General features: G+C 46.5%; 1 pseudogene; it reads right to left on the reverse strand.

The window, feature by feature from the left end:
* Positions 1-6,637: 6,637 nt before the first annotated feature.
* LOC107297543 lies at positions 6,638-9,982 on the reverse strand (annotated as a pseudogene).
* Between the last annotated feature and the right edge of the window lie 560 nt (positions 9,983-10,542).

Here is a 10,542-nt window from a genome sequence, read left to right on the forward strand (position 1 = left end):
TGGCGTAGTTTGATTATGTTTTAGTGGGGGTTTTGCATGGGGTATTTTTAGAGCAGGCCTGTTATTTAATTTGATTTTAGAACAGAAATTTGTGTATATTTATCGTGGTTTTTATTATCGCCTGTTCACCGCCCTGAGTCCCGTAAGGGAGATAGGGCGGTATATAAATTCAATAAATAATAAATAATAATAATAATAATAATAATAATAATAATAATAATAATAATAATAATAATAATAATAAAAAAGGACTGAAATTCTGAAGCAGTAAACTGGGCCCCATTGTCAGAAACTATCACATTGGGTAACCCATGTGTGGAAAAAATCCTGCGCAGTTCTTGTATGGTCCTGGCAGTAGTCATGGTGGGGACAGGTGCGACCTCTAACCACTTGGAGTGACTGTCCACAATGAGGAAGAGTTGTCCCTGGAAAGGCCCTGCATAATCGATGTGGATCCTGGACCAGGGGGCGTTTGTGGTTTCCCATTGGTGGACAGGAGCATGGGGCATCTCTGGCCTAGATTGCTGGCAAATATGGCAGCTGTGTACCTGAGCCTCAATATCTTTCTCCAGCCCAGGCTACCAAAGGTAGCTTCGCGCGAGTGCCTTCATCCGGACTATTCCCAGATGTCCCTCATGCAGAGACTCCAAGACTCTAGTCCTCAGTGAGTTCGGGACTACCACCTGACTACCTCACAATATGCACCCCCTGTGGGCTGACAGCTCATCCTTCCTCCTGCTGAAACTCTGAAAATTAGGCCCGGGACTATTTTCCAGCCATCCTGTGAGCACCCAGTTCAGCACACGGCTCAGCGTCCTGTCTGAAGCTGTCTTGGCAGCCACGGGCTCTAACTGTGGCAGGGGCAGTCTGCTAAGGTCGTCTGCATGGCCCATTTCTCTACCTGGTTTATGAATCAAACTATAATCATACGCTGACAGGAAAATTGACCACCTCAACATCCTAGGGGATATGATCTGGGGTGTTTGCTTGTTCGTTGTGAACAACCCCAGGAGTGGCTTATGGTCTGTGAAGACCGTGAAGGGCCTACCATATAGATAGTCATGAAACCTCTTGATCCCTGCCACTATGGCCAAGGCCTCTTTATCTATTTGAGCGTAATTATGCTCTGCAGAGGACAAGGTCCTCGAGTAATAGGCTATTGGAATTTGCCTTCCATCAGCCATTAAATGACTCAACACAGCCCCAACCCCATATGGTGATGCATCACAAGCGATGCAGACAGGCAGCTTTTCGTTAAAATGCATCAAAACTGAATTTGAAGACAGCAGTGATTTGACTGCTGAAAAGCTCCTATCGTGGACACTGGTCCACTTCCACTGTGCATGTTTGTCCAAGAGCCAGTGTAACGGCTCTGCCACTGCGGCCTTGTGAGGTAGGAAGGCATGATAAAAATTGAGCAGTCCTAGGAACGCTTGGAGCTCCCCCTTTGATTTTGGACTGGGGGCCTGCTGAATTGCTTTGAACTTGGATTCAGCATGATGAATGCCTTGGGCATCTATACAGAAACCGAGGAACTCAGTTGAAGCTACCCCAATCTTACATTTCTCCCACTTCAGCTTCAGCCCCACTTCGCGGAAGTGCTGAAGGACGGCCTTGAGCTGTTCTGCCAATTTTTCGACTGAGTCCCCAGCTATGAGGACATCATCGAAATATGGGCACACGCCTGGAATACCCTTGAGCGTGCGCTCCATCACTCCCTGGAAGAGGCCTGGGGCAACACTGACCCCGAATTGTAGGCACTTAACCTTGAAAACTCCTCTGTGAGTAACTATGGTTTGAGCTTCCGCCGTGGCATCATCCATCGGCAGTTGCTGATAGGCTTGAGCCAAATCTAACTTGGTAAAGATGCGACCTCCCTGTAGTGACGCCAAAATGTGGCTGACTACAGGCACAGGATATGCGTGTTGTTGGAGTGCTCTATTGATAGTGCACTTGTAATCTGCACATATTCGCACCTCTCCATTGGCTTTAAGTGGCGTAACTATGAGGGTTTCCCATTGACTGCTATCAACTGGCTGAAGGATGCCTTGCTGCGCCAGCTTATCCAGCTCTGCATCGATCTTCTGCTTGAGGGCGAAGGGCACTCTACGCGGCTTGATCCGTATTGGAGTTATGGTAGGATCAAGCCGAAGAGCTATGGGAGGACCTTTATATTTCCCTAAGTGAGGGCTAAAAATGTCAGCAAACTCCCGGCAAACTGCCGCTAAGTCCACTGCTTGTGTGCTGTTTATTCCAGTTACATGGATTCCCAATGCATCAAACCAATCAAGCCCAATGAGGCTTGTGCGGTTGCCCTCAACTACTACGACTTCCAGGGGGCCCTCAAATCCCTTGAATTGCACCCAGAGTGAAGCTTCCCCCTTGACTGTTACTCGGGAGTTTTGGAAATCCATTAAGACGAGGTTCGACGGCTTGAGCTTAACCCTTTTGCCACTGCGACTACAAATGTGTTTGAAGGTTCCCTGGGAAATTATGGATAATGCGGATCCCATATCTAGTTCCATGTTGCATGGAACTCCCTGCAGCTTAACTTTGAGCCGCAGTTTTTCCTTAAGAGGGTGATGTGCACCTGTTTTAAGTACGCTCCTCCTAGTGGCACAATAGCCCACCCTGTGTTGCCCCGGTACCTTTCCGGGGAAACTCTTCTGGTGGACTCACTCTCTGATGACCCTGACAGACTGCGGCAATGTGGCCTTGTTTGCCACATGCCCGGCAAGTTGCGGTGCGGAACCGGCAGTCCACACGTTTGTGTCGGCCTCCAGACCCCGCACATCGAGAGAAGGGAACTGCCTTGTCAACTGGGCGTGGTGGCCTTCTTTCTGGAGGCTGATGTAAGCGATCGACCTCTTGATCCGATTCAGAGTCTTCGAGCCTCTCAGCACCCTCCTGGTGGACGGCCTCTGCGCAGGAAATGCTCCTGGAGAGCCATAAGTCCTTGACGGCTCCCCTGGCAGCTTCTTTGGCTGTGATTTCTCTTAGGGCCTCTTGAAATGAAATAGTCTCTTTGGTGAACAATTTCTGTTGGAGATCCCTGCTTCTTAACCCACACACTAAGCAGTCTCGCAGCCTCTCTTCAAGATCTTGGAACTCGTAGGGTCGGGGCACTTGACGAAGGGCAGCAATGAATTCGGCAGCTGATTTGCCCGGTCGTTGGTCTCTTCTTTCGAAGGCATGCCTCCAGGCGATGACCGATAGCTTCAGCTCAAAGTGTTCTTTGAGCATTCTCTTAAGTTCGGAATAAGTAACAGATTCAAGCGGTGCCGGAGCTATTAAGTTTTCGGCGATCTCAAATGTCGCCTGGCCACAAACGCACAGCAGCGTTGCGGCCTTCAAGCCATCCTCACGAACTTGGTTGACTCTAAAGTAATTCTTGACTCTCGCGATGTACAAGCTCCACCTCTCTGGAAGTGTGACGTCAAATTCTGAGAGTTTCCCGAGTTTGGCCATGGTGAGTTGCTTCCGTTGTTTTTGGCCTCGCAATGCCTTGTGCTGCCAAGGCTTCTTCTAATCTCCCAGGGACAGTTCCTTGGGACCGCTCTTCCTCCAGCATTTTTGTACTGGCAGGAATGGGGGGGGGGAAACGTGGTCCCAACCAAGGCGTCATCGCTTGGCTTACCCCCTTAGTGACTCAGCTCTTCGAGGTTGGCAGCACATCCCATCCTCGTCGCCACTGTTATGTTTGGTGATCGGTGAGGCATTGACGAGGCAGTAGGTGCAACAACTCTTTATTAAAGGTTTAAACAGAAGCCTAGCTAACTGCCGCTCCACCCCTATTTATATACTCAGCAACTAGGTGACAACCAATAGGATTCAAGTATTAGTTCCCACTTTAACACAAGATAATTAGCATGTAGACAGCAAGTCTGGCTCTTAACTGACAGAGTCTTATGACCGTTTTTTCAACAATTCCAAGTAATTCACCTCAATACATTACACCTTCAGAATTTAGAATATCTCTATATGTCCAGATTTTTTCAAAGTCCACCAAATTTGAGTGTACAAATGCTTCCATAGTTGACAACCACCCTGGAATTTTCAATTATATTTTACTTTTTATTTTTTCCCATACTGTTAACAATGCATTTCTTATATAATGGTTTTGTAAATACTTATGAATCTTATTTTTTCCATACCATAAAAAAGTGTGCCACCCCAATTGTAAATAATGTTCCTCCAAATATAACAACCTTTTATTTCTAAGAGTTATCCATTCTTTTACCCATGTTAAAACAGATGCTTGACAATACAAAGCCCACTCCGGTAGTCCAAATCCTCCATTTTCCTTAGCATCTTGTAATGTTTTCATCTTAATTCTAGCCTTCTTTCCTTGCCAAACAAATTTCAAAATTAATGAGTTTAAATCTCGAAAAATGTTTTTCTCAAGTTTTATGGGAATTGTTTGGAAAAGAAATAAAATTTTCAGCAATACGTTCATTTTCCCTGGATGTAATTCAAAATATTCTAATACATCCATTATCACTCTTAAATTGTTTTTAATTTGTCTCTTTGGTAGAAAACCATTTTGGTCTGGATGTATAAATTGTATAAATTCCATTAAGTATTTTTTCAATCTCTCTGCCATTATCGAAGTAAAAATTTTATAATCCACATTAAGCAACGATATCGGTCTGTAGTTTTTAATCTGTGTCAAATCTGAATCTTCTTTTGGTATTAAAGTAATGTTTGCTTCCATCCATGTGGCTGGGAGTTTAGCCTCCAACAAAAGTCCATTACAAACATCTTTCAATGGTTCACTTAATATGTCTTGTGTAAGTTTTATATAACTCCACTGGTAATCCATCTGGACCCGGTGTTTTTTCATTTTTTTGCCTTCTTATGGCCTCTGATATTTCCATCATTGTAATTTTTCCCTCTAACATAGTCTTAAATGTCTCTGGAATTTTTGGAAGATTATTTTCTTCTAGATATTGAATCATTCTCTCTCTTGGAGTTTCTTCTTTATCATACAGTTTCTTGTAATATTCTTTAATTATTTTTTTATTTCTTCATTTTTAAATTGTAGACAGCCTTTTTCATCTACTAAGTTATGTATCATTTTCTTCTCTTTCTGTTTTTTAAGGTTGTAAGCTAACCACCTATCTGGTTTATTTGAATTTTTGAAAAAAAATTGTTTCGCTCTTTTTATCTGCTGTGCCAATTTTTCTGAGTCCAACAAGTTTAGTTTGTTTTATTAGTTCCATTTCTCTTTTCAAAGTCTTTTTCTGTGGATTTCTTTGTAATTCTGATTCTAACTGTTGTGTAGTGGGTTTTTGGGAGGCATTAACCAGACCGGTTTAATGCAACGCTATTTATCGCAACAAAAACAGAACTGGCTTAACCGACAGCATGACGGCTATTTATACTTGCCGCCTCTAGGTGGCGACCATTCAAATCAAACGGTGTTTTCCCGCTCAAACTTAAACTTAACTTTCCCTCCAAAACAGTTGGAGACACGTTTAAACTAAAACACATTAACTCATGATGTCAATACATAACACCCCTTCCCCCTGGATAAAATGACTTCTTGTGTACTTGATGTACATAGTCTTTGAGGTAGACCAGTGGGTTGTGAGTTCTGCCAGAATGCCGCAAAGCTGTTTGGGTTTCCATCTCGACTTGCCGGTTGTCCGCACTGGGTAGACCTGTGCCGCTATAGTCATTTGAGTCATTTGACGGCAGAGGTGGTAGACCTGTGCCACTATGTGTGTCCGAGTCATTTGACAGCAGAGGCGGTGCAAAAATCCTTGGTGCCTCTGCCTCAGTCAGCACAGTCTCGGCAGGTGTGGGCGACACTGGAATAGCAGCTTCGCCATGAGTGTCTACAGTCCCTTCTAATTCTGCATCTGAGCTCTGCTTTGTCTGCTGACACCTCAACTGGTCTATGTGTCATCGGATCACACGACCATCATCCAGAGCCACCTCATATGATAGTGGCCTTGACACTTTCGTAACTGTAGCAGCCACCCAAGGTGCCCCCTGCCCATAGTTCCTAGCCTAAACATGCTCACCCAACTGTAAATTCTGGGGAGGTTTGGGTTGCGCTGTTTCAGCAGCTGTCCTGTCAGGGTGGAGGCAGTCTAGCTTTGTCGTGAGCCGACGTCCCCACCTTAGTTCAGCTGGGCTGCGTCCCGTTGCGGTGCTTGGAGTTGTGTGCTGGCATAGAAGAAAGTTTGCCAGGCGATGGTTCCAGTCTCCCTTAGTCAGTCTTTTGAGGGATTCTTTAGTGGACCTTATCATCCATTCAGCCTGGCCGTTAGAAGCTGGATGGAACGGAGCCAAAGTGGTGTGTCTAATCATGTTAGCATTAAGGAACGACTGGAATTCTGCTGCTGTGAATTGTGCCCCATTGTCAGACACAATGACGTCCGGTACTCCATGTGTAGCAAATATCCGGTGCAGTTCCTGGATGACCCTGGCCGTAGTCATAGATTGGACAGGTACTACCTCTAACCATTTTGAATAACTGTCCACAACAATGAGGAATACCTGTCCCTGAAATGGACCAGCAAAGTGCACACGAGACCATGGGGCTTGCGTAGTCTCCCAGTGGTGCACTGGTGCCTGGGGCATTTCTGGACGGGTCTCTTGGCAGACCTGACAGCTCCTTACTTGAGCCTCAATGTCCTTGTCCAGGCCACCACAAGTAACTTCTTGCAAGTGCTTTCATTCTTATGATGCCTGAATGTCCCTCATGCAGAGATTCTAACACTCTGGCTTGCAATTTGGGCGGAACAATTACTCTGCTTCCCCATAGGACACAACCTTTGTGGGCTGACAACTCATCTTTTCTGCATGCATAGTACTGAAACTCTGGACCTGGTCTGTTTTCTGGCCACCCCCTCACCACCCAGTTGAGAACGCGACTGAGTCAGTGGCAGTTTCAGCAGCCACATCTCCCGCGTGTAGGGAAGATCCTGGATTGCCAGGATGTGAGCTGCTGGGGCTGGATCTGGATCTGTGTGTGGCAGAGGCAGTCGACTGAGTGCATCAGCATGGCCCATTTCCTTGCCAGGCTTATGGACTAGCCCCGTGGTGGCGAACCTATGGCACGCGTGCCACAGGTGGCACTCAGAGCCCTCTCTGTGGGCACGCGTGCCATCACTCCAGTCCTAGGCCTTCAGCTGAGTTTTATAAAACCTTTTTGCTTTAGGCCTCCGCTGCTGTGTGCAAAAAAAAAAGGTTCAATCAATTTCAACTTCTCACGGGGAAAAAAAGATCTCGCAAAGTTGGAATTGATTGATTGAACTTTAGTCCCACCCAGTCTGCCATTACCACCACAGCCACGCCCACCCAAATGGCCATGCCCACCCAATGGGCCACGCCCACCTGGCACCTGATGATACATAAGTGGATTTTGGGTTGCAGTTTGGGCACTCGGTCTCTAAAAGGTTTGCCATCACTGGACTAGCCTGTATGAATAGGCAGCCATAAAGATTGACCAACGCAGCATCCTTGGTGACAGGATCTGTGGAGTTTGCTTGTCAGCCGTAAAAAGGCCAAGCAGTGGCTTGTGATCTGTAAAAACTGTAAAGGGTCGCCCATATAAGAAGTCATGGAACTTCTTAATTCCTGCAACAATAGCGAGAGCTTCTTTGTCAATTTGAGCATAGTTCCTCTCTGCTGGTGATAATGTCCTAGAGTAGTAAGCAATAGGGGCTTCATGACCATCTGGCATCTGATGGCTTAACACTGCCCCAATGCCATATGGCAAGGCATCACAAGCTAATGTCACTGGCAGTTTCTCGTTAAAGTGAGCTAACACGGAGCTCGAAGATAGCAGTGATTTGACTGCTCTGAATGCCTTGTCATGGTTGTTTGTCCACACCCAAGATGCTTTTTTGTCTAGCAGACAGTGGAGTGGCTCTGCCAATGCTGCTTTGTGTGGCAAAAACAAGTGGTAAAAGTTTAATAGTCCTAAGAATGCTTGCAACTCCCCCTTGGATTTAGGTCTGGGGGCTTGTTGAATAGCTTTGAGCTTAGCATCGGATGGATGGATCCCAGCAGCATCTATCCGGAATCCCAGGAACTCAGTAGAGTCCACACCAATTTGACATTTGTCCTTTTTTAACTTTAGCCCCACCTCACGGAACCTTTGAAGCACTGCCCTGAGATGTTCAGCTAGGACTGCCGTTGATTCTCCTGCAATCAGGACGTCATCAAAATAGGGGCAGACGCCAGGTATATTTTTCAGTGTCCGTTCCATAATGCTTTGGAACAAACCGGGGGCTACACTTACCCCAAACTGCAGGCAGCGTACTCGGAATGCCCTTCTGTGGGTGACGATTGTCTGCGCTTCTGCGGTGGCATCAACTGGCAGCTGTTGGTATGCTTGTGCGAGGTCTAGTTTGGCAAACAGGCGACCTCCTTGGAGCGAGGCGAGAATGTGGCTTACCACTGGAACTGGGTAAGCGTGTTGCTGAAGTGCCTTGTTGATTGTGCACTTGTAGTCCGCACAGATGCAGATGTCCCCATTAGACTTCACTGGGGTTACTATGGGAGTCTCCCACATGCTACTGTCCATGGGTTGAAGTACTCCCTGTTGCACTAGTTTGTCCAACTCTGCATCAATCTTCGGCTTTAAAGCGAAGGGCACTCTGCGTGGTTTAATTCTAATTGGAGTGACTGTTGGGTCAAGATTTAGGGAGATGGACACCCCTCTGTATTGTCCTAGGTCATAACTGAACACATCAGCATACTCTTGGCATACTGCTGCCAGGTCAGCTGCTTGTGTGCGATGGATGTCCGTTACATGGATGCCCAGGGCTTCGAACCAGTCCAATCCAATGAGACTGGTGCGCTGTCCATCAATGACTACCACACTGAGGGGACCCTCAAACTCTTTGAATTTGACCCTTACAGTGGCTTCACCCCTAACAGACACACGACAATTTTGAAAATCAGTCAGATTGAGGCTTGACGGTTTGATTTTAACTCGCCTCTTGCTTTGTCTACAAATATACTCAAAAGTCTTGTATGAAATAATGGATAGAGCTGACCCGGTGTCTAGCTCCATAGAACATGAGACCCCTTGAATTTTGACTTGAAGTCTCAACTTCTCTTTGAGGGGGCGTTGGGCTCCCGTCCGCTGAATACTTCTCCTCCCTGAACAGTATCCAACCCTGTTCTGTCCCGGGGCCCATCTACCTTTCTGAGGAACGTCTGCAGGGCTAGATTCTTTCTGGCAACCTCTACAGACCCTGGCGATGTGGCCTTGCTTCCCGTAGGCACGGCACATGGCTGCACGAAACCTGCACTCAGTTCTTTTATGTTGCCCTCCACAGCTAGCGCAGTTTAGAGGAAGGATTGCTTGTTCTGTTGTGCGATGCTGTGTAATTGGCTCTTGCTGCAGCCGGTCGATCTCATCAACTTCTTCTGGTTCACTCAGTCTCTCAGTGGTCTCCTGATGTATTGCTGCGGGGCTGAAATGTGTTTTCTGAGGCTGGAGAGCCTTCACTGCTCCGCCGGCAGCCTCGTCTGCCATGACTTCCTTCAGAGCGTCTTGGAAGGTCAGATTCTCCTTTGCAAATAGGTGCTGTTGTAACTCTCTGTTCAACAGTCCACACACAAGTCTGTCTCTTAGACGATCTTCCAAGTCAGGGAACTCACAGTTGAGTAAAGCTTGACGAAGTGCTGCCACGAACTCAACTACTGATTCACCTGACTTCTGCTCCTGTTGTTCGAACACGTGATACCAAGCGATTATGGACAGCTTTGGCTCGAAGTGTTCTTTTAGCCTTCTCTTTAAGTCTGCATAGGTTACTGATTCGATGCTTACTGGCGCTACCAGATTATCGGCGATGTCGAATGTAGCCTGTCCACACGTGCAGAGTAGAGTAGCCGCTTTCAAGCCATCTTCTCTAACCTGGTTGGCCCGCAGATAATTATCCACCCTGGAGATGTAAGAACTCCACTGTTCTGGGTGGGAGATATCGAATTTGTTCAGCCTGCCCAGCTTGGCCATGGTAGTATTTTAGTGAGGTCTTGGACACTGCCTCTCTTGCTGTGATAGAAGATGAACTGCCTAGATCCTGGGGACGGATCCCTCAGGATGCTGTGCCTCCAGTGTGGCTTACTGGCAGGCAGGGTAGGGACGTGGTCTCACCAGGGCTCTGGTGCCTGGTCTAATACCCAGTGACTTCAACTCTAATAGGCACCATCCCTTTCCTTCAGCAAGATCCCACCTTCGTCGCCACTGTTTTGTAGTGGGTTTTTTGGAGGCATTAACCAGACCGGTTTAATGCAACGCTATTTATTGCAACAAAAACAGAACTGGCTTAACTGACAGCATGATGGCTATTTATACTTGCCGCCTCTAGGCGGCCAATCAAATCAAACGGTGTTTTCCCGCTCAAACTTAAACTTAACTTTCCCTCCAAAACAGTTGGAGACACGTTTAAATTAAAACACATTAATTCATTATATCAATACATAACACTAACTTTCCAATTTTTTCTTTTAATAGTGCATATTGCTGTCTTCTCTGTTTATTTTTCTTTGCCATATATGTTATAGTTATCCCAC

Source organism: Protobothrops mucrosquamatus, unplaced genomic scaffold (assembly GCF_001527695.2).
Source record: "Protobothrops mucrosquamatus isolate PMUCROS unplaced genomic scaffold, P.Mucros_1.0 scaffold3370, whole genome shotgun sequence".
NCBI lineage: Eukaryota > Metazoa > Chordata > Lepidosauria > Squamata > Viperidae > Protobothrops > Protobothrops mucrosquamatus.